Below are 15,631 nucleotides of genomic sequence, written 5' to 3'. Positions count from 1 at the left end.
GAGGTGTGACGCAACGGGAAGCGCGTCAGTTCAGTCTAAAGAACATGGCGGCTTCAGCCGATGAAACTAGCGTTAGCGTGGCTATCGAGCAAGTTTTTATCGGAATTACAGAGTATTTCTTCACTGAAAGAAGAGCAAAACACTGCTCTGGAGGCTTTTCTCAGAGGAAAAAATGTTTTTGCTCTTCTCCCGACTGGTTTCGGCAAGAGCTTGTGGTTGTGTTTTCGTCGTCGCTGTTAGTACGTCATATGCTTCGTTGATCTGATTGGTTTATTTGGCCCATCTATCACCAACATAGGCCAATCAGCTAACCAGTATTTTCGCCCCTTCCCAAAATTACTTCAACAGAAGGTTTCCAGATGGATATGCGGAGCAAATCCATCTGGCGGAGTCAGGTTAGTAGTTTTCAGCGTGGAGGTCATTTTGTTCATTGACCATGGAATGAATTAATAATGGACTCATTCTGTATATTCCTGTAAGGTAACAGCACACCATGAGAGTGGATTGTTGGATGGTACTAAATATTAGCTGTGATGAAGCTAATGTTTGGGAAGTTATTTTCAAAAAAATTTAAATTTTAACATTAGCTGCTTAATTTTGGTAACAATTGCTAACTAAACTTTTTTGTTTATAATTTAACAGAAGGTGTTAAGGTGAAGTCTTGTGTGTAATATCCAACCAAGAGGGTTTGTGGGTTGTAATTAACGGTACTAATCATAATGACAGATTTGTTTTTATTAAGCTTACCTTCTTAACTCGGAGGCAGAGGGCATTGTCAGTGAAAGCAACATTTTAGCTGTGGTTGGCAGAGAAACTTTCTCCATTAGAACTGATTTTCAGAATCAGCTTTACTTGCCAGGTTCATGCAAATAAGCAAGGAATTTGACATCAACTTTGTCATGATCTGCATCTGTTCGTGTTTTGTTAATTACACCAACCTGTGTTCTATGTAGTTTTCTTTCATCTCTGTTGTATTTGAAGCAGCACTAAGTAACTACAGCACCTTTTGAAAATAGCACTGACCCCAGCCCAGACCCTGGCTAGGTGGCCCACTCCTCCTCCAGGGCTCAAACTCCTGATGGCAATCAGAGAACACGAGTGTAAAAGGACCCCATATGGAGTTAGTTTCATGCCAAAACGTTGTACACAAAAAATATGTTTCACCCAAATAAACTTGTTTTGCAACCTGTCCCCAAACATTGCACTCAAAATATCATTTAGAAGTTTTCCCCGAGTACAAAATGGTCTCTGCTCGCACAAAACAGCCTATGCCCGACTACGAAACAATTCCACACCCTTTGCGGTAAATTTCTGCCGAAAGTCACGTGATGCATTAAGAGTTCTTCCCGACAGCAGGGGTCGCTCCCGAAAAAAAACTGAAACGCGCCGGTTTGGCTGAGGAAGAAAGACGTCATATCACAGCTAACAGCTTCAGCGGCTCACAGGTAAGTTTCAAAACTTTCCCGGTGAAAAAGTAATAGCTAATGTCTTAATATGCAGATAGAACATGTAAGCTTTCAGTTAAAGGCACTGCTAAGTTACAGTAAGGGACCATGCTACTTTTTAGAGCAAATAACATGGAAGCTAGCCTTAGGTTGAACGCCATGCTAAAACAACTTTTGCTTTGTAATGTAACCCCTGTGGTTGGCTTCTCCCTTTACTGTGCTGTGTCAAATAAATAGTCCCTGAGTGGATACTCAGTTAAATGCATTGTTAACAGATTATAATGTGTTTTTTATGTTGTTTTCAAATGACTGTCTGTTGTTCTTATTGGTGTAAACCTAAATTGGTGTTTGGATTAGGTAATTTATCCTAAAACTGTCAAACCAATGCATGGATGCAAATGGATTCTTAAGCAATTTAAAATAATTGCAACGAGTGGATATTGTAATGATTGATTTAACAGAACCCGATATTCAACCAGACACAGAGCATGTGCTTGAAGGGTTTATTTACAGAAGATCCAGAGGAACAGAAAAACCCTGTGGTTTAAATGACTGAAAAAATAGGCAGACAGAGCTCCAGCAGCTGACCAGTCCAGAACTGGGAGAATGCAGTCCAACCATAAGGAAGTTCCCCAGAGGCAGTCCAGAGTAACAGGGAGCTCCCGGCAGACTCAAAAAACAAAAAGGCAAGGTCGGGCACAAAACAAGCAGACAGGCAGGGACTCAAAAAATAAGCAGAGGCTGGAAAGCTCTTACCAATAGCATGTATGAAAAGATGAGTTGAGAAACGAAGAGAGACGTTCTGGCAGAGTGCAGGGAACTGAGACAGGTGAAGAGGGAGGGACTAATTAACCAAAACCAGGTGGGAGTAATCAAGAAGGGAAAAGACTAGAAGGCTGAAAGGACAGAAACTAAGATGAACAACTACAGAGCAAAAATAACCATAAAGAGAAAACCCAAGATAGAAAACAAGGCTAAGACTGAACAGAACACAAGCTTTAATCAAATCTAATAAAGAAGACCAGATAACTGAAACAGTTAAAGCTAAACATGAATCCAATACAATACTGGAAACATAAATAAACCCTAAGGCAGGAAAGTTAACTTAACCAAAACAACATGAACCAGAACAGAACATTACAGATATTGATTATATGAAAATTGGTAGGGAAATTAATTAAAAATTGTGTTTTCTAACACAAATATGAATGTTACAAGTAAAGCATATAGCAGCAGATCTAGATTATATCTCACTACCTTTCTAACTCCTTAATTTCTTCAAAGTAAAAATGAGGTCATGTGTGCCCAATTGCAAATATGTGTTGTGCATAACACATATTTGGTTTGGTCATGGCCAAATTGGTTTGGCCATGGCAAAAACCACAGCTGGAATTGGCCACATTGGCAGATATTTTGTTGAAAAGTTTGTTTTCATCTTAGTAGTGATTTTTTTTATGAGGGGTATTATTCTTTACATAACTTTAACACATCTGTTTTCCAGCATCCACTGATGAGGTGAAGGCCATCAAAGTTCTGGGTTGGATGGAAGGCTCCTACATGAACTCTCACCATGGAAAGTAGCCATGGTAGTCTACCAGGTCATCAACCTGCTTTGAGACACGCCGACTTCCATCACGAGACCTACCCATGGATGGATAAAAATAATCTTAACATGTAACCGTTTTAGTTCCCAGTATTAACTACTTTGATCAGTAACTGTTGCAGCATGTCGTTCATAGCCCTTAGTGGAGCCGTTTAGGCTGAACACAAAGGTTAGAAAAAAAAAGGCCAGGTTTGACAATGTTCTAAATTTCCTGACAGTCTTACATGCAGAAATTGTTTTTCATAGTCCTGTTTTTGGCTTCATCCATTTCATCAACCAGGTTTTTTTTTAAACAGTTCGTTTTATGGTAATACATGGATTGTTTAATAGAAAAACCTGGAGAATTAATGGAGTTCTTTCAGTCTTAAGTTCAACAATAAAAGCAATCCTTGTGGAAAAGGTGTCCGTCCGTCCGTCTTCTTCCGCTTATCCGGGGTCGGGTCGCGGAGGTAGCAGCTTCAGTAGGGAGGCCCAGACGTCCCTCTCCCCAGCCACTTGGGCCAGCTCCTAGGGAGGAATCCCAAGGCGTTCCCAGGCCAGCCGGGAGACAAAATGCCCCTTATGACATATGAGTATGATTATTGGACCTCGTGTTCCCTCGCCCGGATGCGGGTCACCGGGGCCCCACTCTGGAGCCAGGCCTGGAGGTGGGGCACGTTGGCGAGCGTCTGGTGGCCGGGCTTTTGCCCATGGAGCCCGGCCGGGCTCAGCCCGAAGAGGCGACATGGGTCCCCCTTCCGATGGACTCACCACCTGTCGGAGGGGCCAAAGGGGTCGGGTGCATTGTGCAACAAGTAGCAGTAGAGGGCGGGGACCTTGGCGTTCCGATCCTCGGCTGCAGAAGCTGGCTCTTGGGACGTGGAATGTCACCTCTCTGGTGGGGAAGGAGCCTGAGCTTGTGCGCGAGGTTGAGAGGTTCCGACTAGAGATAGTCGGACTCACCTCGACGCACCGCTCTGGCTCCGGAACCAGTCTCCTTGAGAGGGGCTGGACATTCTTCCACTCTGGAGTTGCCCGTGGTGAGAGGCGCCGAGCTGGGGTTGGCATACTTGTTGCCCCCCATCTCGGTGCCTGCACGTTGGGGTTTTCCCCGGTGAACGAGAGGGTGGCCTCCCTCCGCATTCGTGTGGGGAAACGGGTTCTGACTGTTGTTTGCGCTTATGCGCCAAACAGCAGTTCAGAATACCCACCCTTTTTGGAGTCCTTGGAAGGGGTACTGGAGAGTGCCCCTCCTGGGGACTCCCTCGTTTTGCTGGGGGACTTCAACGCTCACATGGGCAATGACAGTGGGACCTGGAGGGGCGTGGTTGGGAGGAATGGCCCACCTACTCTGAACTCGAGTGGTGTTTTGTTGTTGGACTTCTGTGCTCGTCATGGATTGTCCATCACAAACACCATGTTCAAGCATAAGGGTGTCCATATGTGCTCTTGGCACCAGGACACCCTAGGTCGCAGTTCAATGATCGACTTTGTTGTCGTTTCATCTGATCTGCGGCCGTATGTCTTGGACACTCGGGTGAAGAGAGGGGCGGAGCTCTCCACCGACCACTACCTGGTGGTGAGTTGGCTCCGATGGCGGGGGAGGAAGCCGGTCCGACCGGGCAGGCCCAAACGCACTGTGAGGGTTTGCTGGGAACGTCTGGCAGAGTCCCCTGTGAGGCGGAGCTTTAACTCCCACCTCCGGGAGAACTTTAAACACGTCCCGAGGGAGGCGGGGGACATTGAGTCTGAATGGACCATGTTCCACGCCTCTATTGTTGAGGCGGCTAGTCGGAGCTGTGGCCGCAAGGTTGTCGGTGCATGTCGCGGCGGCAACCCTCGAACCCGCTGGTGGACACCAGCGGTGAGGGAAGCCGTCAAGCTGAAGAAGGAGTCCTACCGGGCTTTTTTGGCCTGTGGGACTCCGGAAGCAGCTGATGTGTACCAGCAGTCGAAGCGGCAGGCGGCTCGGCTGGTCGCCGAGGCAAAAACTCGGGCGTGGGAAGAGTTCGGAGAGGCAATGGAGAAAGACTTCCGTACGGCTTCGAAGCGATTCTGGTCCACTATCCAGCGTCTCAGGAGGGGGAAGCAGTGCAGTACCAACACTGTTTACAGTGGGGGTGGTGTTCTGCTGACCTCGACTCGGGACGTCGTGCGTCGGTGGGCGGAATACTTCGAAGACCTCCTTAATCCCACCAACACGTCTTCCATTGAGGAAGCAGAGCCTGAGGACTCTGGGTCGGGTTCTCCCATCTCTGGTGCTGAGGTTGCCGAGGTTGTTAAAAAGCTCCTCGGTGGCAAGGCCCCGGGGGTGGATGAGATTCGCCCTGAGTACCTTAAGGCTCTGGATGTTGTGGGGCTATGTTGGTTAACGCGGCTCTGCAACATTGCGTGGACATCGGGGGCAGTTCCCCTGGATTGGCCGACTCGGGTGGTGGTCCCCCTATTTAAAAAGGGGGGCCTGAGGGTGTGTTCCAACTACAGAGGAATCACACTCTTAAGCCTCCCTGGTAAGGTCTATTCAGGGGTTCTGGAAAGGAGGGTCCGTCGGATAGTCGAATCTCGGATTCAGGAAGAGCAGTGTGGTTTTCGTCCTGGCCGTGGAACACTGGACCAGCTCTATACCCTCAGCAGGATTCTGGAGGGGGCATGGGAGTTTGCCCAACCAGTCTACATGTGCTTTGTGGATCTGGAGAAGGCATTCGACCGTGTCCCCCGAGGGATCCTGTGGGGGGTACTCCGGGAGTATGGAGTACCGGACCCTTTTATAAGGGCTGTCAGGTCTCTGTACGACCGGTGTCAGAGTCTGGTCTCGTTTCCGGTGAGAGTTGGACTCCGCCAAGGTTGCCCTTTGTCACTGATTCTGTTCATAACTTTTATGGACAGAATTTCTAGGCACAGCCAAGGTGTTGAGGGGATCCGTTTTGGTGGCCTTAGGATTGCGTCTCTGCTATTCGCGGATGACGTGGTCCTATTGGCTTCATCAGGGCGTGATCTACAGCTCTCACTGGAGCGGTTCGCAGCCGAGTGCGAAGCGGCCGGGATGAGAATCAGTGCCTCCAAATCCGAGACCATGGTCTTGAACCGGAAAAGGGTAGAGTGCCTTCTCCGGGTTGGGGAGGATGTGCTGCCCTTAGTGGAGGAGTTCAAGTATCTTGGGGTCTTGTTCACGAATGAGGGGAAGATGGAGCAGGAGATCGACAGGCGGATTGGTGCAGCGTCTGCTGTGAAGCGGGCGCTGTACCAATCCGTTGTGAAGAGACAGCTGAGCCAAAAGGCGAGGCTCTCGCCTTTTGGCGAAAATGAGTTTTCTCCATAGTGTGTCTGGGCTCTCCCTTAGAGATAGGGTGAGGAGCTCAGTCATCCGGGGAGGACTCAGAGTAGAGCCGCTGCTCCTCCACGTCGAGAGGAGCCAGTTGAGGTGGCTCGGGCATCTGGTCAGGATGCCTCCTGGACGCCTCCCTGGTGAGGTGTTCCGGGCACGTCCCACAGGGAGGAGGCCCAGGGGAAGACCCAGGACACGCTGGAGGGACTATGTCTCCCGGCTGGAAAAGGTGTATTGACTTTGATTAATATTGGTAAGAATTGGAAATAAAGACTTTATCAAAAGGTCTGTTTATTATGCAATGTGGAAAATAAAAGACTGTTTAATTGTCCCACAATGTTTGCATCCTCAGTTTTAGTAACAGCCCCATGTGCCCCTATTTTTCAATAACCTCAGCATTTTCAAAATGTTTATACAGTACCTTACACATTTACTATCACAATCCCAGCAGTTCTACATTTTTATTCAGTGAATACATTTTCCTGGCTGGATTTTACTACTTGAAAACCTTTTGCAACAATGGTAACCACAATAATATTAAACTCGTAAAGTGTTGGTCATACTGCACAGTAGCAACATATATATCTGAGACATATGATTCAGAATATCCCAGTGCATCCATGGCTGCCCTCAGTGCTACCAGTTGTTTGGGGCGCAACACATCGGCAGTTTCAGGGATAGTGGCCCCACAGTGTGGATCATCCAGCAGTCCACTGTTGTCCCAGTCAATATGAGGCAGGCAGAGTCCCTGCAAGAAAGATAGAGATATATAGAGAATAAAAAAGAGGCCATAATTCTGTTGCTACAACTTACTGAATAGAATTTAATTCATGGAGCTAAGGATTGGAAAAAAAAGACTCCAAAATCCATTAATTATTTTGAAGGACAATAATAAACACATTTCAAAGAAACCAGTTTCAATGCCACCTCTCTGATGTACTCAATGTTTTGGTGTATTGGAGTGATCAGATAAATTATCAGATAAATTCCTTTCTGGTTTGAAATATACGCATTAATGTAAGAAACTATAATAGCTAGCACAAAAAATCCATCTTACCTTTGTGCTTTCTGGTTCTACGACAGCATGCTGGATTCTTCCCATCTCCCATAATTGACTGTTAGATTCCCTTCAGTTCTGAGTGAATGGTTATCCCAGCCACTGCTGATGGTGTCAAAACCTGCTTGTAGTCTTGGGACAAATAAATAGTGACAACAGAAGTTATCTAACATGTTTGACAGGTCAAGCAAACTGTTGTCCTCTCGTGAGTGCAGCACATTGTAGTTTGTGTTAGTTCCTGCACACCACACGTCTCTCCAAAGACATTCAATTCTGAAAGGAGAGTTAAAGATCAGATCATGGTTTAAATATGTTATTTTTCAAAAGTCCGTTACATAGCATTTTTAAATCAGAGATAAAACTATGACTGAAATCTTACATGATCTATCTGCATAGTTAGCTATTACTTTTTCTCCGGGAAAGTTTTGAAACTTACCTGTGGGCTGCTGATGCTGTTAGCTGTGATATCACGTCTTTCTTCCTCAGACAAACCGGCGCGTTTCAGTTTTTTTCGGGTGTGGCCCCTGCTGTCGGGAAGTCTGAACAACAACAACTCTTAATGCATCACATGACTTTTGGCAGAAATTTACCGTAGAGGGTGTGGAATTGTTTCGTAGTCGAGCAGAGACTGTTTTGCGCGAGCAGAGACTGTTTTGTACAAGCAGAGACGGTTTTGTACTCGGGGAAAACTTATAAATGATATTTTGAGTGCAACGTTTGGGGACAGTTTGCAAAACATGTTTTTTTGGGTGAAACATATTTTTTTGTGTACAAAACAAGTTATATTTGTGTGCAACACATTTTTTTGTGTACATCGTTTTGGCATGAAACAAACTCCATAACCCCAAGTCTGCCTCTGCCTGCTCAAATTTTGTGTAATTGCATGTTGTCCTCTACTGCATTTAAAGCTGAGAGACCCCCCACCACACACACACACACACACACACACACACACACACACACACACACACACACACACACACACACATGCAGTTTCACATTGAAAGCAGGTGAAGACACCAGAGAGACCAAGAGACCAGAAACACCAAGAGAGCAACTATTCTGAGATGGCCTTTTTTATTTCAACTAATTATTAATTAGTTGAAATTGTCAACATTAATTTATGTCTTTTAGCTGCTAAAGTTCTATTCTGAACTACTGACTAAAAGTTAAAATGCATTAAAATTGTTACATTTATTGCTTAGATTCAGCCATTAGTTTTAACAGTACAGACAAGCACATTATTTATGAAATTTGTTTACTGAGTTGCACACATGTAATTTCGCGTAATGGTTTTGTTTAGAAAATTTACAACTTCAACAGCTGAAAGACAAATATAAATTAGTTACATTCCTACCATTGTAAAAACGAACTAATTATTAACACGTTTTGCCAATGTGATTTGCCCTCGTTAATGATCCTTGCAGTCTTTGTGTTTTTGTTTAAATCTTTTATTGGTCGCAACCACAGGAGAACAGCATTGTTACCTTAGTACTCACATGCCGTTCCGCAGGTCACCACTAGCAAATACCACAAGTAAGCTTCAACACTGCTTTCCACCAGGTTTAGATGTGCTCTGGTGGGATTATTATTAATTATTGTAGGGATTAATAAAGACTTCCTGTCAAGTTATGAAAATGTTACCATAAATTATTATCTGATGTTGGTTGATGTTTGAAACGGATAAACACTGTCAATGAGGAGTAATCAGTGATTAAATTATTTACTTAGTGCTCACTGGGCTTGGCTAAAGTGATGTCATTAGCTTACAAAATCAACCTCTCAAGTTGTCATCTATGGTTAAGCACACAAAATTTGGGGACGATCCGATGATGTGTCAGGGAGATACAGCCTTATTGCCGTTCTAGGGGGAGCAATTGACCCAAATACTAATGTAATCCAATGCAGCTGTTGGTAGTTGACAAATATCATTCATATTCAGTTTAAAGCAAATCGTATCGTGCATGTATGATTTAGAGCCAAACGTATGCCAAAGGCGTGCTATGGAAATACGCCACGGCCCCACTGTCCAGCCAACTGTTACTGTTCAGAATAGGATTCAGCATCAACATGTTTTGTTGGATCACACTTTGCTTGAAAGTTGTGAGTAAGCGTTTAAAATAAGAAAATCTAGCAGTGAAACAGGCAAATTCCTGTTTTAAGTGGGTGTGGCTAAAGTGATGTAATCAAATAAGCACATGACTGTAGTGATAACTTATTTGATATGACTCGCAGAAAGTGCTGCTGCAACATAGTGTGTTGAAGTTATTACAGTTTTGTATTTTATGGCAAGAAGTCAGATTTTGAGGCTTGGCCACGCCCGCATGGTTTCATGCAGCGCAAAGCTTTTGATAATTTTTGATCCCCAATGGGTGAAGACTATACCGAGTGATGCTGATGTCTGCAACTCAAAAGCTCTAGGAGTTCACTCAAATACGACATGAGCGAAATGCACAAAATGGCGGATTTGATTCAAAATGGCCAAATTCCTACAGGGGTTGGACCATTGCTCCAAGAGACTTTTTTGTAGGTCCTGAGATGTTAAGGGTTAGACAGAACGGACCCACACGCAACCACTCTGAAATAGTTTTTTTTAATTAGGGCAGGAAAAGGATTTAAACACAACAGGGAGTGCGGTAACCCGGAATAGGGAGCGCTGGAAGGTGGACGGGGACGCGGAGCGGAAGGATTAACCCAGGTGACCAGGGAACGACTAACTAGAGAGACCCAGAGAAGGAAGGCACCGACCGGCGAACACCCAGCCGCGGAGTTGAAGATGAGCCGCAGTGGCAGTGTCCGGGAGGGGAGGATCGGTCGCGGACCCAGCTGGCTGAAGGTCAGCAAGGTGAGCAACTCTGAAAAGAAAGGCAAACACAGAGAATGGGTTAGCACAAGGGGAAAAACACCAGGGAAGTATTTTGCTTAATCGCGAGGAGTCTTAGGAGATTCAGCGGCACCAGGACGAATGCAGGCCGGGTTTTTATCTTGAGCTTGATGAAGATGAAGACCAGGTGTGCAGGTGGCAGAGGGTAGTGGTAGGAGGAGCGATGGTTCAAGAACGCAGGGAGAGAGAGAGCTGTAGGGAGGGGAGAGACACGAGGGGGAACACAAGACCAAAACAAATAACAGAAAATATTAGAACGAACTGAAGGAAAGCAGAACACTCACCCCCGCTGAGCTGCCACCGTAACACTGAGAAGTTATATATGTGTACTGAATTTCATAATTTTTGGAAAAAGAATGACTTTGGGCTGATTCTTTTAGTGCTACTAGGGGGCGTTGTAAAGGAAATAGGCCACGCCCAAGAAAATTCTGGACTGGATTGTTGTGTGGGGCTGCACTAGGATTGATCACACTGATTTTGGTGCAGACCTGATGATCAATGTGAAAATTAGAGCCAAGCGTATGACCATGGCATGACAGCACACTTCGCCATTGCCACAAAGTTAAAAGTTAAAGGTTATCGCGCACTTGAAAACTATCTGTGCTCCAGATGAAGACCGACATGTTATCTGCCTTTTGACATAGTTTCAAGTTGATAAGGTTGATCGGAGGGACCTTTCCGTTCGAAAAAAGTGACTACCCATTCCCAAGGGGTGTGAATTTGATGATTTCATTATTTGACCACATAGGATTGCTGGAAATCTGAGAGGGATCAATAATACCAAATTTGGTTCACTTTGGCCATTCCATATAAAAGCTACAGCACTTTGAATTTTCTGGCGAGAAGGTCACATTTGACTTAGACTGAGACTTAGACAACTTTATTTGTCATTTTGTATGCACAGAGTGCATACAGAACGAAATTTCGTTGCATACAGCTTGTAAATTGCAGTAAAATTAAATTACAGTATAAGGTGCAGCAGTGATTTAAAAGTAAACAATTTAAATGTAGACAATGCAGGAGAAAGTCACAGTGTACAGCTGAGTATTTAAAAAAAAACATTTGTATGTACAGAATTTGAATGTGCAAAGGGCATTTGTGCAGTAATCCATTTACAAACTAAGAGTTCGGCAGCAATTGTAATGCTAGATGGAGATGCAATGATGCAAATTGTGCAAATATGCGAATGTTGTGCAGAGTTTATGGGTTATAGTTCAGCAGCAGTTCAACAGTCTGATGGCATCAGGGAAAAAGCTTTTGCAGAACCTGGTGGACCTGCAGTGGATGCTGCGGAACCTCTTCCCAGAGGGCAGCAGAGAGAACAGTCCATGGTGGGGGTGTGAGGGGTCCCTGATGATGTTACGGGCTCTGGACACGCAGCGCTGAGATGAAATGTCTTTTATGGAGGGAAGAGGAGCCCCGATGATCCCTTCTGCTGTCCTCACCACTCTCCTCACGTTCTTCTAGTCAGAGGCACTGCAGCCTCCACACCACACAGAGAGACAGCTGGTCAGAATGCTCTCTATGGTGCTTCTGTAGAAGGTCGTGAGGATGGGCGGGGGCAGGTGGGCTCTCCTTATCCTCCTCAGGAAGTACAATCGCTTCTGTGCCCTGTTCACCAGTGACGTGGTGTTCACAGAAGGTTGTCCGTGATGTGCACCCCCAGGAACTTGGTGCTGCTGACCACCTCCACAGCTGAGCTGTTGATGAGCAGTGGAGCGTGGTGAGGCTAGTTGTTCCTGAGGTCGACGATGATCTCCTTCGTCTTCTCCACATTCAGGATCAGGCTGTTTTCTCTGCACCAGCCCACCAGCTGCTTCACCTCCTCTCTGTAGTCCTGGTCGTCCTCTCTGATCAGGCCCACCACTGTTGTGTCGTCAGCAAACTTCACGATGTGATTGGTGGTGAACCTGGGGACGCAGTCGTGTGTCATCAGAGTGAACAGCAAGGGATTTAGGACGCAGCCCTGAGGGGAGCCCGTGCTGAGGGTGATGACATCAGAGGTGTAACCTGGACCAACTGAGGTCTGTTGGTGAGGAAGTCTAGCAGCCAGTTGCGAAGGGGTGTGCTGAAGCCCAGATGTTCCAGTTTTCCCACCAGATGCTGTGGGATGATGGTGTTAAACGCCGAACTGAAGTCCAGGAACAGCATCCGCACGTGCATGTTCTTCTCCTCCAGGTGTGCCAGGCTCAGGTGAAGAGCAGAGGAGATGGCGTCCTCAGTGGAACGGTTCCGCCGGTAGGCAATCTGGAACGGGACGAATGTTGGGGGAGACTGGAGACGATGTGTTCCTTTACCAGCCTTTTAAAGCACTTCATCATGATGGGAGTCAGTGCAACAGGCCGGTAGTCGTTGAAACAGGTGACTTGAGGTTTTTTCGGCAACGGAATGATGGAGGCAGACTTAAAGCATGCTGGCACTGTGGCTTCGTCCAGCGAGGTGTTAAAAATGTCTGTGAGGACACCAGCCAGCTCACCTGCACACTCCTTGAGCACCCGCCCAGGTATGTTGTCAGGACCTGGGGCCTTCCACGGGTTGACTCTCCTCAAAGTCTTCCACACGTCAGCAGTGTCAAGGTGGAGGACCTCCTCTTCCTGATGGGGAACAGCTTTCACTGCTGGAGTGTTGTTTAACAAACTCGACCCGCGGCGGAGTCACTTATGAATCACAAATCAACACAGCCAAAATCACCTTCAAAATGCATACACTCATACAGCAGAAAATATTCAGCCCCGTTACTTGTGTTGTCTCAGGGGAGGTCCCGGAGCGCTCCCAGTCCGCGGCGTACTGGATGCTCTTCTGCGTACGCAGGTGTCGGATAACGGGGAAACAGGAGGGGAAGTCCCTTCGCCTTTCTCGTTGTCTGGGCGTTCAGACACTTTGTTCGGCCAAAACAAAAGCGTGGTCCTCTTTCGAGAGGACCACGCCGGGAGTTAAAACGGCTCTCAGTCTTTGATCAGAGGGAATTCAAAAGTACTTTTTAGTCGACCTCCTGGGCATCTACGGCGCAGGGACAAAGTTGCTGTGGTAAATCTCGGTCCAGCGAGAAACTCGAGCACGTGGCGTGTGGGGGTTGAAAACCCACGAAGTGTTACAGCTGTGGTGTCTTCTTGAGATGGCGGTGTGCCAAAAGAAGAATGAATGTAGCGCACGGCTGTGTTTCATAGTTATCACCATAGCAACCTTATCTCGGTCGGCGGCCATTTTGGGCCGTGTTGCATGATGGGAGTTGGTGTCCATTTTGACCACATTGCATCATGGGAAATGCAGTCTGTCACGTCTGAACTGGCGTAACGCGGTGAGGCCGGTTCTTCCTGAAGTCGACGATGATCTCCTTCATCTTCTCCACGTTCAGGATCAGGCTGTTGTCTCTGCACCAGCCCACTACCTGCTCTGCCTCCTCTCTGTAGTCCTGGTAGTTGTGGTCTCTGATGAGGCCCACCACCGTTGTGTCTTCTGCAAATTTCAGGATGTGATCGTGAAATCTCCCAACTGTTCCCCAATTTTCTCTAAAAAAACGCACCGACATTAGGAGCTTAAATATTGATAGAAAAGCATGTTAAAAGGGTCAAACAGGTTTTAATAAAAGACACCTTACCTGGACGATATTTTGTACATTAAAGAGTTTGGGGTGAAAGCTTTGGAAAAGCAGAGGCCCACCCCAGATCTTTTTTAAGTGCGTGACTAAAAAAACTTCCCCCTTCCATTCTCTGTGCCAGTCTGCTTTAAGTCTAACTCTTGGACTGACAAAAAAATCCTGAAAATGAAATGAATGAAATATTGCACATTTTTTACACCGATTATGGTATTCCGCGTTTGAGTGCTGCCTCCGTTTACGATCGGCCATTTCCGACGTGTGACGTCAGTTCAAGAACACAGAGAATGCGCGAAGCAAACTTGCATTGAAAACACACAGGCGTTTACATTGTACAACCGGTACGGCGAACAAGGATATATGGACGTTTTCCAGTATCTTCTTTCACACACCAAATCTGCTGATCCACGTCTACTTTGAGCAAGCGCTTTTTTAAAAAATCGCCAAACTAAGTTCACAATAAAATGCCTTCTAGGTGCGTAGTTGGTGGCTGTAGTGTTGCTTATAGACCTGTTCACTGCGATTGTTTTTATCCGGGTTTTTCACGCATGCGCGCCGGACTGGAAGGCTGAAGGCGTACACATAGCGGGCACAAACAGAGAAACTGACGAGTTCTCGACCTATTTTTCTTCTTTGGATAACATATCACAAGATCGTTTCAAGAGTAAGTTGATGGTTGATGGTATCGGATTGCCAGATCTACACAGCAACAGTTGGTGGCTGTAGTGTCGCTTATAGGCCTAGTGCAGACCGCAGTGAAGTTGGTTTGATATTGGATATTCAAGCTCCGCGGAGTCAGCGGGATCTAGCTCACGGTTGATCCGGTTGAAGGACTCCGATTTTGGCCAGCGTCTCTCAGCTGCTCCCTCCTCCCATACGCGGTGGGACCGTCAACAAATCTGATTTGATTTTTGTTTATCCAGAGTGCTCCGCTGACTCCGCGGAGCTTGAATGTCCAATTTCAAACCAACTTCACCGCGGTCTAGCGCAGGCCAGAAGGTAGCGCTACATACTTGGCCGGTGGATGAAAAGGTCAGAAAGAAATGGGATAAATTCGTAAAAGAAACGCGAAAGGACTAGATTTTTGGCAGTGACAAAAGTGTTTTATGCAATTCACACTTCACGAGCGAGGATTTTGAGGGGTACTTACAATGGAGCATGGGCTCTATGTCTTGGGCAGCATTAGATATAGTCTCCTCAGGTTCACCTTGTTCAAACTCCGTTTCTTCGTATATATATTCGGTATCGAAGCTGGCGATGCTTGAGGTGGAGTTTGTAGATGTATCAGACATTTTTTTAAATTATTTTTTGTACGTAGAGTAAGAGTTAATAATTAAATTTAATAAATCGGTAGCGAAAGTCGTACTGTTAGCAGCCGGATGCACTGTACTAGTTCTGTTTGTGACGTCACATTCTGAAACAGCCCGATTGAAGAATGTTCGTGCTCTTTCACTTATACAGCCAGTTTTATTGAAATTACTTCCAAACGGCGCACAAAATTCACATATAATATACATTTCTTTACTCTGGTGACTATTTGAATGCATCTGCGTAAAAATACATTCTGTCCAAGAGTTAGATTTTAATTGTTAAAATCACTGTGGGTGTCTTGAAAAATAAAATGTTATCCTTTTATGTTTTATAACATTTTTATGTGCCATTTTAGAAATCATGGTGTGTTTTACAGACTCATTAGCTCCATTAAGATTCATAGAAGCTATTTTAAAATCATCCATGTTGGGT

General features: G+C 45.8%; 1 protein-coding gene and 1 long non-coding RNA gene across 6 annotated transcripts in view; one reads left to right on the top strand and one right to left on the bottom strand.

Moving 5' to 3' along the window:
* The window catches only part of LOC105919271 (anoctamin-4), a 170,306-nt gene that overhangs the window by 1,861 nt on the left and 152,814 nt on the right, over window positions 1-15,631 (top strand). The gene's annotated exons all lie outside the window — the stretch shown is intronic.
* Window positions 6,627-7,521, bottom strand: LOC118560883. The gene is made up of 2 exons (XR_004929669.1): window positions 7,410-7,521; window positions 6,627-7,100 (listed from the first exon to the last, which is right to left on the bottom strand). It is a non-coding gene; the product is annotated as an uncharacterized LOC118560883 (long non-coding RNA).

This window comes from Fundulus heteroclitus, unplaced genomic scaffold (assembly GCF_011125445.2).
Source record: "Fundulus heteroclitus isolate FHET01 unplaced genomic scaffold, MU-UCD_Fhet_4.1 scaffold_50, whole genome shotgun sequence".
Lineage (NCBI taxonomy): Eukaryota > Metazoa > Chordata > Actinopteri > Cyprinodontiformes > Fundulidae > Fundulus > Fundulus heteroclitus.
The sequence above is the reverse complement of the archived record's forward strand: the minus strand, read 5'-3'. Positions and strand labels throughout refer to the sequence as shown.